Here is a 15975-nt window from a genome sequence, read left to right as displayed (position 1 = left end):
TTTCCTCCAGGCTGGGCTTTCTCTTGTTTCTCCGGAGCTGAAATTTGGGTCAACAACTGCCTTCCTCTGCAGCTCCAGCTCCAGTTCCTGTGCTGGCCTGTAACCTCTCACTACCTGCCAGCACCATCTTCAGCTGAAGTCACCCCCTGTCTGCGTGACTGTGGGCAGGTCATTGGCTTCCTCGGCGCCCTTTCCCATAGTGGCTGAGGCCGTGGGTGGGTGGGTGCGGATGGGATGTCCAGGGACAGGGCATCGCCTCCTTCTCCCCTTCCCACTCCTGTTACTTCCACTGCAGAAGGCTTGATCTGGGCGCGCAGGTGTCCAGCTTCTGGCTCAGCCTCCTCCGGGGCAGTGGGGAAGTCTCCCAGCTTCTTTGAGACTGCTTTTTCTGTGAGATGGAAATGATTACATCTGCCACAGCCACAGGATGAGACCGATCCACAGAGGGTGACAGCCGGGTGGGAGAGGACTCGAGGTCCCCTCCCCAGCCTGGGAGTCATTGCTGAGTGTCCAGCGTTCACCAGGAAGAGCCAGCTCCTGGAGGAGCCCGAAAGCAATAGGGTGGTGGGTCACTCCAGGGAGGGAATTTATTTATTTTATTTTATTTTAATTTTAAAGATTTTATTTATCTGACAGAGAGAGACACAGCGAGAGGGAACACAAGCAGGGGGAGTGGGAGAGGGAGAAGCAGGCTTCCCGCCGAGCAGGGAGCGGGGCTCCATCCCAGGACGCTGGGATCATGACCTGAGCTGAATGAAGGCAGGCGCTTAAGGACTGAGCCACGCAGGCGCCCCAGGGGGGGGGGGGGGGGGAATTTAGCTCCGAAACAGGGGAATTCCAGTATGAGGGGGTGTCCACAAAGGCTGGCACTGAGGCCCCTGGCTAGGACGATTTGGGAAGGGGTTGTCTTGAGTTCTGGTCTTGCTTCTGTGCTGTGAGATGCAGGTAAGAGCTATCCTCTTTCCGGGCCTCTGTTTCCCCGGTGGCTGCACGGGGCGGGGGGGAGGGGGGTGTCCTCCTGTCTCCCCGCTCCCCTCTTCGTTTGGAAGGCTCTGCCAGCCAGCCGCGCGTCGTCCCACCGGCCCAGGGACCGGCCGGGCCTCTCCACCTTACCCATCGCACACCAATTCCGTCACCCGGCGCGGTCTCGGGTGGCCGGGGCCGACAGACCCCCGCGGAGGCGCCCCCTCCTCTCCCTCCGGGCCAACAGAGTCCGGCTCCCTCCCCGGCCGCTTCGCCGCCAGCCCCGCGCCCGGGCCGCCCCGCCCGCCGCGCCTCCCCCGGCGCCCGCATTAAAGCGCATATGCAAGCCATGAATTATCAACTGAAAGGAGTCAATTACCGGCTCTAAAAACGAGTGTCTGCGCCCGGAGCGCCCGGGGCCATCCGCCTATTTACGGAGCGATTTCCCCCGCCCGGCCTCGGGAGGGATAGACGGGGAGAGATGGAGCCCGAGACCGGGAGGGAGAGAGCCACGGGGAGAGAGACTGGGAGAAGCAGAGGGCCAGAGACCCGCAGAGACGGGAGAGAGAGAAACTGGGACGGGAAGGAGGGACAGAGGTCTGGAGAAACACGCAGGGACTCAGAAGAGGCAAAGGCGGCTTGGATCCCTCTTCAACCGAGAGTCAGAGGTGGGGGCGTGGGGGTGGCGGTGGGAGGGAGCGACAGGACCTCAAAGGCCCTGTTTCCCCTCCCCCCGTCTGGGTGGGCACCCTAGCCCTCCAGGGCTGGGGGGGACTGGACTGCTGGCTGGAGCACTGGGGGAAAGTGGGGAGCATAGTTCTGGTAGGAAACTGGGGAGCAGGCTGTGGCATTGTTCAGTGTGGAGGTGAGCCAGCCAGCGTGATCAGGAGAAGAGGGAGGAGAGGTGAGGACCAGGCACAAAGTGAGGATAGAGTCTGACTTGGGGGTGTCTGCAGAGCCCCAGCATGGAGAGAGGGCTGGGGAAACCAGCCTCAGTGCGCTCTGGAAGTCCTGTCTGCCCCGCTGGGCTCCTACTCACTCTTTGACCCCTGTGCCTGCCTCAGCCCAGCACACACCCCATTCTAGTCCACGATCTAGGCCCTTCTCCACCAGACCCTGAGTGTGGCAAGGGCAGGGCCTTCCCCAACTAGGCCCTCTGGAGGGAGCTACAAGGAGCTACCTAAGTGTTGAATGAGTGAAGGGAGGAGTGAGCTGCGCTAGAGGGGACCCTGGCTTGGACTGAGGCTGTGACCAAGGCTCAGAGTTTGGAGAGCAAGGCTGAGTGTAAAGCACTCTGTACAGATCACGTGGAAAGCTCCCAGCCACCCTGGGGCTGGGGGAGGTCACAGCAACTGAGTCCAGCCCTTGCGATGCAGGGGAGGAGCAGGGGCACCGAGGCTGGTGGTGGGTGGGGTGGGGGGAGCTGAGGCCTAGCTCACCGGCACCAGTAAGTTGCTGCCGGAGCCCCCAGGGCTTGTACTTCCAGGTCCCTGGGATCCTAGGCCTCTCCTGGAAGGGGTGGGGATAGGGGACCCCCAGGAACTCTGAAGAAGGAGCAGGGTCTAAACTGGGCCACAGGGAAGAGTCTGGGCTGGGGTATTAAACAAAGCCCTCAACAGAGTCCGGCTCCCTCCCCGGCCGCTTTGCCACCAGCCCCGTGCCTGCCCCCCGCCCCAGCTGTGTGACCTGGGGCAAGCCCCTTAATTTCTGAGCCTCAAGTTCCTTAATCTCCAACACGGGGACCATGCTATCCACTTTCTAAGAACGTTCTCACGTGTGCATAGCACTTTCCCAAGAGGGAAAGTAAAGAATCAGAGCAGCTACTGTTGATTGAGGCTTACAAGGTGCCAATTGCCATGCATCCTGGATTCTCCGTATCTTCCTCCCAACCACTTTCCCATGATGTGAAGTCACTTTGCAGAAAGGGAAACAGGAAGAGAGGCTGCAACTGGGAAGCGATAGCCTCAAGGGTCGAAGCCAGGTCTGTCTCTAGAGCTTTCTTAACCCCTACACCACGCGGGACCTCCCAGACTAGGCCCAGTGTGTCCCCTGCCCTGTTCGCTCAGCCCTCCCAGTCTGAATGCGCCCCAATCTACTGAAGGGACGGCTGCCCGGTGGGCAGGACAGCTCAGGTCCAGCAGAGGCAGCCCCCGGGGGGTCCTGCTCCCCTCATGGCGTGGGCCGGGCGTCTGGCCGGACAAGTCTGCGGCCCTCCCGTGCCATTAGCGGGCAGCCAGAGGGGGTGTCGGCAAGCGCCAACGCTGGGGTTCCCGTGACCGCTCGCCTATTAGTGGCTGGTGGCTTCACAATGATTTATTGGGGTTTCTTCATTTCCCCTTGGTCTGCTATAAACATATTTATACCACCAGAGTGACCGATAAATTTCCCTTATGAATCCCGTTATCTCCCCCATTAACCATCCGTCACCTTTTATGCGGCCACCGTGGGCCAGGCCAGGGCAAGGGGGCTGGGTGGGAGGCCCGAGGCCAGCGCAGCCCACGGGCCCAGTGAACTCTTCACCTCCCCCACTGCTCCCCAGACAGTGGCGCTGCTGCCTTGGACCTGCCTCTAGCATGAGGACACGGGCCTTGGAACACACTGGACGGGCCCTTTGAAACGTGGCTTCCTCCTGGCTCTCAGAATAGGGAAGTGCCTCTCGGGGCTCACCCGCGTCTCCCCCACTGTCGCTCTGGCTTTGTCTCTTCTATGTGAGCCAGAGTCTTCTGAAGCTGCTGCCACGGCTTCCTCCCCCCGCCCCACCCCCAAGCTCCCTTAGGCCTCCAAGTGCCACAGAAAGCTAAGAAACAATGTGGTGCCAGAGGGCCAGCTGCCAGAGCCTGGGCATTGGCCGGCCCTCCTCTGTGCCAGGCTCTTTACACCCAGGATCTCACGGGATTCTCGCCATGGAATCCTGGAGCCAGACCTTTACAGCTCCATTTGCCAGATGAAGAAATAAGGCTCAGAAACATTAAATGAAGAGCCCAGGGTCACCTAGCCGAGGGGCGGAGCAGTGATGTGGGCCTTTTTGGCCCTAAAGCTTGTGCTCTCAACTACTGCACTCTATCTTCCACCTCTTCAGATGCCCTGGGCTAGGAGGGGTTAATCCAAGACATTTTTCAGGGAGAGGGCTATGGAGCAGGGGAAGAAGGAGAAGACAGGGGAGGGATGGGGCCTCAGTGGAAGGTAGGCAGGGAGAAAGGGGCAGAGCTGTGGAGTGGAAAGTGACCTTGGGCCCCTGTTCACAGTCAAGTTGCTGGGAGTGGGGGCAAGGTCTCTCAGAGCCCTAAGCTACCTGTTCTGCCCACATTTGGCAGGACAAGGGGCCTGGCCCATGGTCTGGGCTAGTAGCCTAGGGCCGGGCTCGCACCTTCTCAGCTTATGACGGGGGCCTGGTTCAGACCTTCTCAGCTTAGGACTGGGGCAACACTCCACCTTCTCTAGGCTTCAGCCTCTTGCCAGAGCCTGGGCATGGAGGGTTCTGCCCTTTGAGTACCTGATATATCAGCTTCCTTGGGAGATAGCTCTCTCTCTCTCTCTCTCTCTCTCTCTGTGTGTGTGTGTGTGTGTACGTGGGGATGCCGGGGAGTCCTATTTCTTCCAACTTCACCCACAAAGTCAGCCAGCACTGCTGAGAGCTCCTGGGGAGTTAAGATGACCCACATTCTCCAATGGAGAAGAATCTCAAGACTTAGGTGGACCAGAGTCTACCCTGAGTCCTGACCAAAGGAGAAGGGGCACAGGTAGGTGTTACTATCCCCATTTTGTAGATGGGGAAACTTAGACCCAGAGGAGGAAAGAATCTGAGCCGAGAACAGAGCACTGGGATAAGATACGGTGACTAGGAGGGGACTCAGCACCATTAGGGCCAGGAGGTAGAAGAATGGGGCTGAACAGGGTAGGTGGAGTGTGGCCTGGTGGGTCTGGGGTGGCCACAGGTCAGGGTGGGGGGTTAGCTCTCTCAAGGATGTCTAATCACTCTTGTCTTCAGTAACATCCTGGGTGGTCTAGGGGTGGCCAGGGCAGGGGGGATTATGGGCTTAGCACCCCAAGGAAACATTCTCCTCTGACTTCAAGAGGATGTGGGGAGGTCATTCTGGCCATTTTCCTGCCTCCCAGCATCCAGAGGGAGGAGTTGTTGGGGGTGGTTACAAGATCTAGTCCATCTACTTCTTGGCTCCCCATACACCAGCACCTTCAGGGAAATAGCCCTGCTGGGAGGAAGGAGATCCGCCCTGTCACCTGGAGCATGTTCTGGCCATTTCTGAGCATCACCTCTTAGACAATCTCTAGCTCAGATTCCAGACTCCCTGCGACCATATGCCAAGGGGACCCCCCTCCCCTCCCCTCAGACCAGAGCTCCTGAAGAGGGCGCCAGAACAGAGACAAGCAGGCCCCACAGCCAGACTCGGTCACCTCTCCACAGTGGTTCTCAGCCTTGATCTGTCTCCTCTCACCTGCTCTTCTTCCCCTCCTCCCATTTGCCCTCTGTATCCTACCCACTGTCTGTCTGTCTGTGTGTCTTTCTTTCTCTGGACTGGCAGCCCACTCCCCCATGTCCTCTCCTCTCCGCAAGGTTGGTGGGAGGGGGGTAGGGGAGTAGGGCTGGGAGTGTGTGTGAGAGAGCGAGCCAGCGCCAGGGCTCCCTCCCTCTCCCTCTCCACCCTCTCCTGCTCCTTCTGCCACACTCACACACACACTCTCTCTCAGTCATTTTCAATGTCATAAATTTCCCCGTCTCTCTCCTCCACTCGGCTATTACCTGCGCCTCCGTCACCGGCCGTGCGCTCGCTCCCAGATGGGCTAGGCCATCTCCGCTCCGCAAATGACTCAGGGAGAGAGAGGCAGGGAAGGAGGGAGAGGATGGAGCAGGGAGAGACCTGAAGAGAGATTGAGAGAGATTGAGAGGGAAGGCAGCAAGCAGGAGACAGGAGATGGAAGCAGAGAGGGAGAGAGTAGCAGCCCCCAGAGGGCTCACAGCCCCCTCTTCCCACCTCCTCCAAATGCAAAAGCCGCTGCCAACGGGGTGCCTGCCTGCCAGGGATTGTGCCAGGGCAGGAGGTGGTGGTGCTGAGTCTGGGGGTGGAGTCGGGTCACCCAGCTCTGCTCTCCCCCCAGTGGGACTTGCTGCGAGTCCTTCCCCTCCACACGCTCCCCAAAGGCCTCTCCGTGCTGGTGGCGAAGGAGACACCTGGGATTCCTTCCTCAGTGGCTCACAGCCAAGGGGACAGAGAGACAGGGAGGTGAGCCCCCTGCCTTACAGTGTACTTGGCCTTAACGGATACACTGGCAGGAGGGGGGTGGTGTTCAGAGTTCCCACAACTCAGGGTAAGCAGTGCCTCTCCCTTGAGAATCTGAGTGGGGGCGGGTGGGGGGTAGGGAGGCTGGCTCCAGGACCTGGCTTCTTGCCGCCAGGCCAGTGTGAAGCCCCCTCCTCCACTTGTAGCTTCATAGGAGCTCTTAGCTTTCTCAGGACTGGTTCTTGGGATGAGAGCAAAGCTGGGAAGACTCAGGTGGTCTGGGGGAACGGGCATGTCCAGGGGATGGACATGGAGAGTGAGGCAGAGGAGGGGTCCAGATGGGGCTGGTGTGGCAGGACTGGGGAGAGTGGGCACGGGGAACCCAAGGTGCCCAGACGCCGCCAGGAGGGTCTCAGTGGAACACCGGTTGGGGCTCCAGCTGCTGCTGCTGGAATTAATGATGGTCTGTGAGCAGCTGCTGGTGGTGCTGGGGGGACGCGGACCCCGGGCCCGAGCTGCTACCAGAACCCCCAGAAGGTGTCCTGCTTGGACTCTCAACACCTCTAATTTCATTTATTTTAAGGTTATTTATTTATTTGAGAGAGAGAGAGGGGGGAGCAGGGGGACGGGTAGAAGGGACACCGGGACCACGACCTGAGCCCAAGGCAGACGCTTAACCAACTGAGCCCCACGGGGGTCCCCTCTAATTTCTTTTAAAAATGCAGACATGACCATGTCACTCTCTTGGTTCAACCCTCTGATGGCTCCACGCCCCACTGGAAGAGAAACCTAAACTCCTCACTCACCCTGGTTTCAGAGCCCTGGCTGTTCAGCACCACCCCCTCCTGCCGCTCCCCTGACCTCCCTCCTGCACTCACTGGTGCACCCATCCCTCAGCTCCATGTCATCTGCACTGAGGAGCCAGTCCTGGCCACCCCATCTAAGGACGGGTCAGCCCGTTAACTCTATGGCGGCCTTCTGAATATTTATTCTGTGGCACTTTTTACATTGTGTCATTATTTGTTGACTTATCTGTTCACTCATTTAGTGTCTGTTTCCTCTGGTGGCCGGACCTGGCATGAAGTCAGCACCATGATTGTCCTGTTCCTCAAAGATAGTCAGTACCACGCTGTGAGCCCAATGAATGAACGAGCGGATGGTGTTGGTGTAGATGCACCCTCCTCGCCTTGGTTTGGGTTGGGACGGATGTCGAGGCCAGGCTGGTGGTCTCAGGTTTGCTGTCCGCCTGGCAAATTTGAAATCGCAGTGACTAGATTCCATTCCAACAGGGAGAGGTATCTTGCCCCGATGTTGGGAATTTAACCTGCAAACAGGGCCAGGCCTCACTGAAGGGTTTCCCTCTACTAGAGCCCACGCACCAGCACCCCTCCATCTGTGGGTCACTGTACATACACCTTCACACTCACACACGCACAGACCGAATCCCCCGTGGATGTCAGAACACACCGAGGCATGCAGAGGGACAAGCCCCTTACCCACATTCCTGCAGACACACCCTACAGCTATATTTGTGAACAGATGTACCGTAAACACACGTACCCACAAATACGCATTTATGTGTACTTACCAACATCATTAAGCACTAAAATGACATCAGTGGAGAAGACACCTGTTCACTTGTTACTGACTCAGGAGTCCACACCATGGGGTAACCCACTGGGCTGTGAGCTGCCCTCCAGCACGGGATGCACTATGTTGAGTGATCTGCACATTCCCACCTCATTCCTGCCTGCCACTTCTCTCCTGCCCCAGCCCTCCTGGTCTGGTGAGAGGCTCAGGCTCTGCCAGACTCAATCTGTGGCCAGAGGCAGGGCTCAGCTGGAACTGGGGTCAGGACTTGGTCTGTGGCCAAGGTCAAGGTTCACTGGGTGACTGGGGTCAGGCTCATCTGGGACCAAGGTCAAAGGTCAGTCAGAAGCTGAGCTTTCCTTGATGTCCTGTGTCTCTGCTCACAGGTGTGTCCCCCCCCCCCATATGTGCCATCCCAAGGAGCTACCGGTGGGAACACGACGCAGGGTCCTTATCGTGCGTGGGCCTCTGGCTGGTGGAGGGTGGGGGAGGCAGGTGGGGGCCGGCCGGGCAGATAGCTGCAAGGTACGTTTCCATCTCCGCGGGTCGGGCGGGCGAAGCCATTTCCAATCTGCTCTCTATCATTTTCAATATCATTAATCCCAGACACTCTATTTTCCATGCCTGCGCAGCCAGGCCCCCGAGTGCGCGCCGTGTAAAGTGACACATATTCATCACCGGCTCGTGGCGCCGGCGCCGACGCTGATACAATATTAGTGTTGCCCCCCCGCTCGGGGCCCGCTCCGCCCGGCTCCCCGATGGCACGAATCCATCACCTGGAGCCCGTGTCACTTTCCCCAGCAGCCACATTTGTTTGGGCACTTAGGAGGTAATTGTGGCACATTAGCTGGGGCGGGGAAGGGCGCTGGGCCCTCAGGAGGAGGGGGAGCGCAGGCATCATCTTCCACAGCCTGAGCCCACCTTGGTCTGGTGCTGTTCTGCGCGGGGGCTGGGGTCCCAAGAACCTGGGCTCTTGCTCAGCCTGGGAGGACGAGGCTCAAGGAAGGGTCCCATGTGGGGGAGGTCAACTGGTGGCCCATCAGGAAGTCTCAGCAGGGTTCCTCAGCTCCCCTGTGAGCCCCGACACTGGGGCTTGATCTAGACAGGGTCCCAAGCATGGAGGTGATGGCTTTGAAGCCTTTCCTTGCCAACCAGTCCATATCCCAGCACTGAGACTCAGGATGTGGCAATTCCAGCCCTCCTGGCTCCATTTCAAGTCACATAGGGGCGAGGCTGGTGGAAGGGGGAGCAGGAAGGAGGCACTGCCCAGCCCTTGGGAGCCCAGCTGTGAGGGAAGAACCTGGCTCTGCCCTGGGAACTTGGGTCTGAGAGGGGCGGGCGGCTCTTAGTCTGAGAGGGGGTGACACGGCCCAGCCCTCAGGAGCCCTGTCTCCATCTAGGAGGAGGGGAATGTCATCAGCCTGAGCAGTGGATGGTGGCCCAGAGCCCGGTGCTTTTGGGAAGACTGCCTGGAGGTGGGGAGCCAGACAGCTAGGGACAGCCTCTGGCCCCCCGGGAAGCCCAGCGTGGCTGCAATGGAGGGAGGAAGAGCAACCAGGGTCATTGATCTGGGCAGAGGCCAGGCTATGCTGGGGCATGGGCTCGCCCTCCTCAGTCTGCAGGCCTAACACCCATTAACCTCGTCAGCAGACAAATTGCCCGTCTTGTCAAATTCCCATTTAAAATGCAAACTCGATTTGACAGAGTAAACGGAGCGGAGGTGGGAGCGGATAATCCAGTGGAAGCTCATTAGCAGGGCCCAATGAGAGGGGCCTGCTGGGAGGGCCTAACAAACCTGCCCTGATGAACCTCCCTGCCTTTTAGCATCCCACCACCTGCTCTACTTGCCTGCCCTACTGCCTAACCCCCTCGAGGAGTCTGGGCACCCCAGCTGCTTGCTCCTACCTCTGGGAAGGTGCAGCCAAGAAGCGAACAGAGCTGGGACTCAGCCTCCGCCTCTCTGCCTGTCCCCTCAGTGACCTTGGGCAGCAACAGTAGCAGCCCTGTGCCCCCCAACCTGGGCTCCCACTGGAACCCTGTGTGTATGTCCCCCCCCCCCCCGCCTCCCCCTCCCTCCGCCTTCCCTGTAGGGCTCCTGCGAGTTGGCATTATTAACCCATTGACCGCTGAGAAACTCTGGAAGGTTGCCCAGTTAGCGGTCGGCAGGCAGAGCGTGGATTTAACCCCCAACCCATCAGACGTCACTAGTTACCCTTGTAACCACTGCACTGCTTTGCCTTCCGGGATGGTGAATGGCTGTCCTGCCCTCTCTGCTTCCCTGGTTTCAGGCCTGTCACTAGCTGTGTGGGTCTAGGGAAAGTGACTGCCCTTGGAACCTCATTCTTCTACCCATCACAAAATGGGCAAACAACAGCTGCCCAGCCCGAGGGGTACGGGAAGGAGAATTTTAGCATTAGCATGTACTGGGTTTAATGACTACTCATTACCGCCCCCAAAGTATCTGCAGATCACTTAGCCCTAAAGGGAGGTGTTCTGGGGCAGGTGAAGGTCCTGCCCACCAGGCCACTCCTGTCCCCTGCTGTAGTCGCTGCAACCTGTTTCTAAGGGATGGAGTAAAGGTTATTAAGAGGCCCTGGAAGGCAGCGTCCAACAGCCAATGGGCTGTTGCTCTACCTGGCCTCTGGGGCACCCCCAGGTCGCTGCCCCCCCAGGATACTCATAGAGCCCCTGAACCAGCCCGGGACTGCACCCGTCCCCGCCACCACGTGGAGCGCTGTGCTGGGAGCCGAAGCTGGGTGACCTTGGCTGGGTGTCCTCACTGGGTCTCAGTGCCTGTGGCTGGCATCAGCAGCAGGAGCCTCCTCACCCCCAGTCTCTGGCCCCCACCCTACCAGTCCTTCACAGGCACCAAAGTAACAGCTCTGAATCCCACCATGACTCCTTACTCCTCCCAAGGTAAAGTCCCCATTCCTCAGCTGGCATCCAAGGCCCTACACAACCTGATCTTAGTTTACCCTTTCAGTCTCTCCCGTGGCACCGAGTGTCCTGAGCTCTCCTATCTCTTTGCCCTTGCCAGGCTGTGAGTGACCCTCATATCCTTGTCTGACACCACCTCTCGACTCAGCACCCACGCTAGGGGGGTCCTCTTCCTCTTCAGACCTTCGCCACCCTCCATCCTTGCCTGACTCCAGCAGTGAGCTGGAAGAGACCCCTGGGAGGCTCTGGATCCTGTCTGGGGGTGGGGCCGGGGGTAGGGATGGGCTGCAGAGGAGGAGAGGCTGGGGTGGGGGCTGTTCTCGGCCTCCCTCCAGTTGTCTGCACAACCATCCTCTGAGGCTGGCCTAATTCCCTTCAGAGCCTGGCTCCCATCTTCAGGGTGGTGCTTAGGAAGCTGAGAGCCCAACGTTAATGCCTAAGAAAGTCGTGGGTGGATTAGAAAGCGAAGGGGATTAGGGCCAGAGCTGGTAGCTGATGCCGGAGCAGAGCCCCTCCTCCTGAGGAAGAGGAGGCTAATCCTGCTTAGTGACTGAGGAGCCTACTGTGCTGAGGAGCCTTCCTTCTACTCCAGCTGCCTAGACCTGGCCAGCTCACAAGCCCTGGCCGAGCCAGGCAGGAGCAGCATGAAGACCCCCTCACCACCTCTGTCTTCCAAAATTTGGTCCACTCGTGTCCCCGCCTGCGCCATCTCTGCCCTGTCCCTCACACTACCCCAGCCCTCTCTGTGACCCCAAACCTTTTCATCCTGCTGTGCCCATCCAAACTGCCTTGTGTAGCCACCCTCCCAACTTTTATAACTACCCACATCTCCACAAACTGAGCCATCCCAGCGAGACTCCTCCTGCCCCATCCATCCCGTGCTGGAAAAGTCCACAGTGGATGCTGCAGGCCCTGCCTCCTCATTCCTGCAGCTGCCGAGGGTTGGCTGCTCGTGGCTCGTGGTCAACTTCCTCACTGGGGCCTGGGCCTCAGTTGCCTCACCCAAAGTTGTGCCCTTTCCCTGGGGGTACGCGGCTGGATGCTCGGTCAGCGCAGGAGTCAAGTTCTGGCCCCTTACCTCAAGCTTCCCATGGGACTGGCTGAGGCCACTGTTGCAACTGCACTGGGGGTTGGCCCTCTCCCTCTGTCCAGTCCTGTTCCCACTGCTTCCGAGGCTTCTTCCCCAGAGCAAGCCTCAGCAAGCCCCTTGCACATTCTCTCCCCGATCTCCTTAGGAAGTCTCACCCTTCGCTGGCTTTCTTAAGTCACAAGGTTGAGGACGGAAGATTAGGTTGGTCACTGAAGGTCCTGAATTTAGGAGCTCCTGAACTAGAGGCCCACAGCTCAGCTAGGCAAGGACCAGCAGTCCCTTCCCTGAGGATGAATCCTGCGGGGGAGGGGGCCTCTGGTTTCACTGGTGTAGGCAGTCTTGTGGACTGAGTGTGGAGGGAGGTCTTGCCCTGCAGACTCAGCCTGGGGTGTTGGCCTGAAAGAGGAGGCAAGCTCCCCTGTCTGGAGAGCTGACTGAGGAAAGAGAAGGAACCCTGGTCTGAGAGTTTAATCTGAGGGGGGAGGCAGGTCACTTCCTGTGAGCCTGGACTGAGGGGAGAAGTAGAACTCTGACTTGGGTCCTGGTCTGAGGGGGAAGGAAGGGAGGACAGCATGTTAAGCACTGAGTTGGAGGAAGCAGAGCAGGCTGTGGACCAAGAGAAGAGGCAGGACCCTACACCGACGGCCTGCTCTCAGGGCCTTCCACTACACTGTCCATCCACAGCTTCCTTTGCCAGGCCTGGCTAGCCTTCCAAGGGCCCAGCCAGCTGGGGTGATGCCTGAATGCGGGAGGACTGACCTTCTAAACTAATGACCCAGGTGTGCATGAGAAGAATAGGAAGGACACCCACTACCTGGCTCCCCAGCTCCATGAGGCTTGACACTGTGACACGTGGGGATAGAGAACATTCTGGATGCAGGGCCTCTGAGAAATTCTGGTCCTAGGGTAACTTGAGAGCAGGGGCAGGGAACTGGAACTGGAGGGATTGACCTCTGAGAGTCAGTTTGGGATGCGGGGGTCAGTTGTAGGGGAGCACTCCCACTCTGTCCCCTACCGCTGTGGACAAATGCTAATAACATTACCAGCGATTGACCAGAAACAAATAAATTATTCAGTCTGGCCTGAAAATGGGAGAAAAGTACTTAAATGCTATTGACAAGCCAGTCCCTGGCCTCATTACCCATGCAGACTCAGGCCTTCACATCGACCATGCCCCCCAATTCCTTCAAACCCCACTGTGGGCAGCCTCAGGCCTCCCTCCCACCAGCCTGGCCTATGTGGAGTGTGTGGAGGGTGACCTGAGGAGACCAGGCGGAGGGTTGAGGTTTGTGGCTAGAGGCACCCCTGGACAGGACCCCAAGCAGTCCCCCAAGTCCTTCCCCCTTCCCCACACCCTCGAAGCAGCTTCTGTTCTCAGGAAGGGTGGTCCTGGCCGGTCCCTTGGCCCGAGCCCCAGGTGTGCATGCACGGGAAGCATAGGAGTGCACGCACATGCACACGCAGAGCCTGGCAGCTGCTGCATCCTCTTCCAGGACAGGAAGAGTGGTGACCCCCGGGGCGGCTGTCAGTCACCGCGCTCTCGGGGGTACAAACTCATTAAACGTTTCCCTGCCTTGTCACAGGGGCCTGAGTCCCCGAGTCAGGCCTGAGGAGGAGGGGGTGAAGGAGGAGGAGAAAACAAATGTGCAGCTGATCCTTTAAAAGCACATCCTGTATTTCTGGGCCCTGGAGGAGAGAAGGGGATTATGGAGGGTGGGGATTACGGGGGAAGGGCCTCACCATGGGTTCCTCCAGAGTCGGGATTTCCAGCTCCCAAGTAGCACACGGAGCTCCTCCCACAGCAGGAACTTTGCAGAACAAAACCTCTTCATGTTCTCTAAGAGTGTCCCTCTCTTCCTTGGCTGCCTGGGCCTGGCTGCCCTTCCTGGGGGCTCTGGCGTCAGCTGGTCTCTTCAGGGAGACCCAGAGAGGCAACCATTCCTCTGGCCCCGTCCCTGCTACCTGCACGTTTATGCTAGAGTTGGGAGCCCCCAAAAGGCTCAATAGCCAGAAGCCAACGATGTCCACTGGTCAGAGAACGGGGAGCTTCAGAGACCCTCCAGCCCAGCAGGCAAGGTGCCTCCTTACTGGAAGGCTCTGGAGCAGGATGCAGTGATGGGAACTGTGGGAGGGAGGGCTGTGGGGTAGGCCTGGAGGTACACGATGCTTCAGAGGGTATGAAGGGCCTGGGTCACAGGGTGCCCTTCCGCACAGCCCAGAATCTAGTTCTGAAAGAGACCCCATTTCCTTGTGAGTCAAATCACTTGCTCCTGGGTGTGGGCAGAAGCTCTAGTGGTTCCCCCATGCCTATCACAGGTAGACTTACCCTCTACGTCCCTTTGGAGACAGGCACCCCCGTGCTGCAGTGTGTAGGGTTCTGGCTGGGGTCACCAGTCCCGGGTTCCCTCCCTGCTGCTTGTCAGAATCCTGCCCGGACTAGGGCCTGAACTTCCCTGGACCAGCTTCTCCCTCCACAAAGTCCAAGGGCTCCTCAGCTTTCCTGGGCACAGTACCCCCTCCCACACCCCTCACCCTGCTGGAGTGAGCTGAAAAACTCTGCTTCCTCCTCCCTTTCTCCTTAGTGTCTCTTCCTGCACTGGAGTCCCACGGGGAGTCATTTATCCGGATCGACTGGCTCTCCTCCGTGCAAACATCCGCAGGAGCATTAACAAGCCTAAAACCCAATTAGCCTTCAATTACTCAACCCTCAGCCAGATTTTCTGTGGTGGGGACAGGGGTAAGGAATGTGTTTGGGCACTTTGGGGTGCTGCCTGATTGGGAGGCACCCTCCTTCCTGGAGGCCAAACACCCCCCACCATGCACCACTACTCCAGCCCCCCGCCAGCCTGCTTCCCACCACTCTCCCACTGGCCCTATCCACCTTCTTCCCTTCCTTTCCCGTGCCCGCCTTTCCTTCCTCACCCCTCTTAGAAAATCATTATTCTTAAGTGTACATAACTAATACATGGTTCGAAAAAAAACCCTCATTCTAAAAACAATTCAGGGACACCTGGGTGGCTCAGTTGGTTAAGCGTCTGCCTTTGGCTCAGGTCATGATCCCGGTTCCTGGGATTAAGCCCCGCATTGGCCTCCTTGCTCCACGGGGAGCCTGCTTCTCCCTCTGCCTCTGCTGCTCCCCCTGCTTGTGCTCTCTCTCACTATCTCCCTCTCTGACAAATTAAAAAAAAACTTAAAAAACATAATGCAAAAGAACACAAAGTGAAAAGGTAAATGCTCCCCCATCCCTACCCTATAAATCCCCGTTACAGTAATTGGAGGTTCTCCTTCCTTCCAGACATTCGATTGTATATGTACATTTACACACACACATCCCCCACATAGTTTTAAGTGCTTTTTTTTTTTTTTTAACATTCCCAGTTGGGACCCTACTATTCCTATTGTTTAATGACCTGCTCTGGTGGCTGAACAACATACGAGCTGTGTCTTTCTATGTCAGTGCCTGCAGATCCAGCTCCTCCTTCTTCCTGGGTACCTAGTCTTCCACGGGACGGCTGAACCATGATGCATGCATTCGGTCCTTGCTCAGTGCACCGCATCCTGGCAGCAACTATCTCTGTCCTTCTACCGCCCTGCACACGGGCCAGTGTGGCTGTGGGACAGATGCCCAGATGTGGAATTGCTCAGCCTCCGGGAATGCATATTTAAAATGCCCTCCGCCGCCAGACCCTCCAAGGCTGTGCCAATGTGAACCCCAAGTGTCCATGTCCCTACTCTCATCAACATTGGGTATTAGCTTTATAACATTTATTTTTTCTCAACCAGATAGGGACCATGACATCTTGTTTAATTTGTACTTCTCTCTCCTCACCTACTTTTTCTCTTCACCTTTACTTCCGTGTCTCACTCCCTCCTTCTCCATTCCACTGGCCGCCTTCCCCTCTCCCTCCTTCAGCTCCTCTCTTTCCCTGCCTCCTCCTCTTCCACATCTTCTTTCCATTCTCTTCACCACATCTTCCCAACTCTCGCCTTCCCCCTCTCCTTCCCCCTCCTCCCCTGAGTACTACAGTCCTGGGGGGAGGGGCATCCAGAGAAGCTATTAGCTCTGCCCCCCTAATACTCTGAGTCCCACTCGCCTCTTAACACCTCCCTGAGCCTGGGCCTCTAAGCCCCATCTCACTCTCGTCTCCCTCTAATCAC

General features: G+C 58.0%; 1 protein-coding gene across 2 annotated transcripts in view; it reads left to right on the top strand.

Moving 5' to 3' along the window:
- The window catches only part of LOC135364185 (fatty-acid amide hydrolase 1-like), a 38910-nt gene that overhangs the window by 6174 nt on the left and 16761 nt on the right, over positions 1 to 15975 (top strand). The gene's annotated exons all lie outside the window — the stretch shown is intronic.

The sequence above is a fragment of the Mirounga angustirostris genome, unplaced genomic scaffold (genome assembly GCF_029215605.1).
Source record: "Mirounga angustirostris isolate CCGP_5_RB_7025 unplaced genomic scaffold, mMirAng1.0.hap1 SCAF_4, whole genome shotgun sequence".
Classification (NCBI taxonomy): Eukaryota; Metazoa; Chordata; class Mammalia; order Carnivora; family Phocidae; genus Mirounga; species Mirounga angustirostris.
This window is presented reverse-complemented; position numbering and strand designations above follow the sequence as displayed.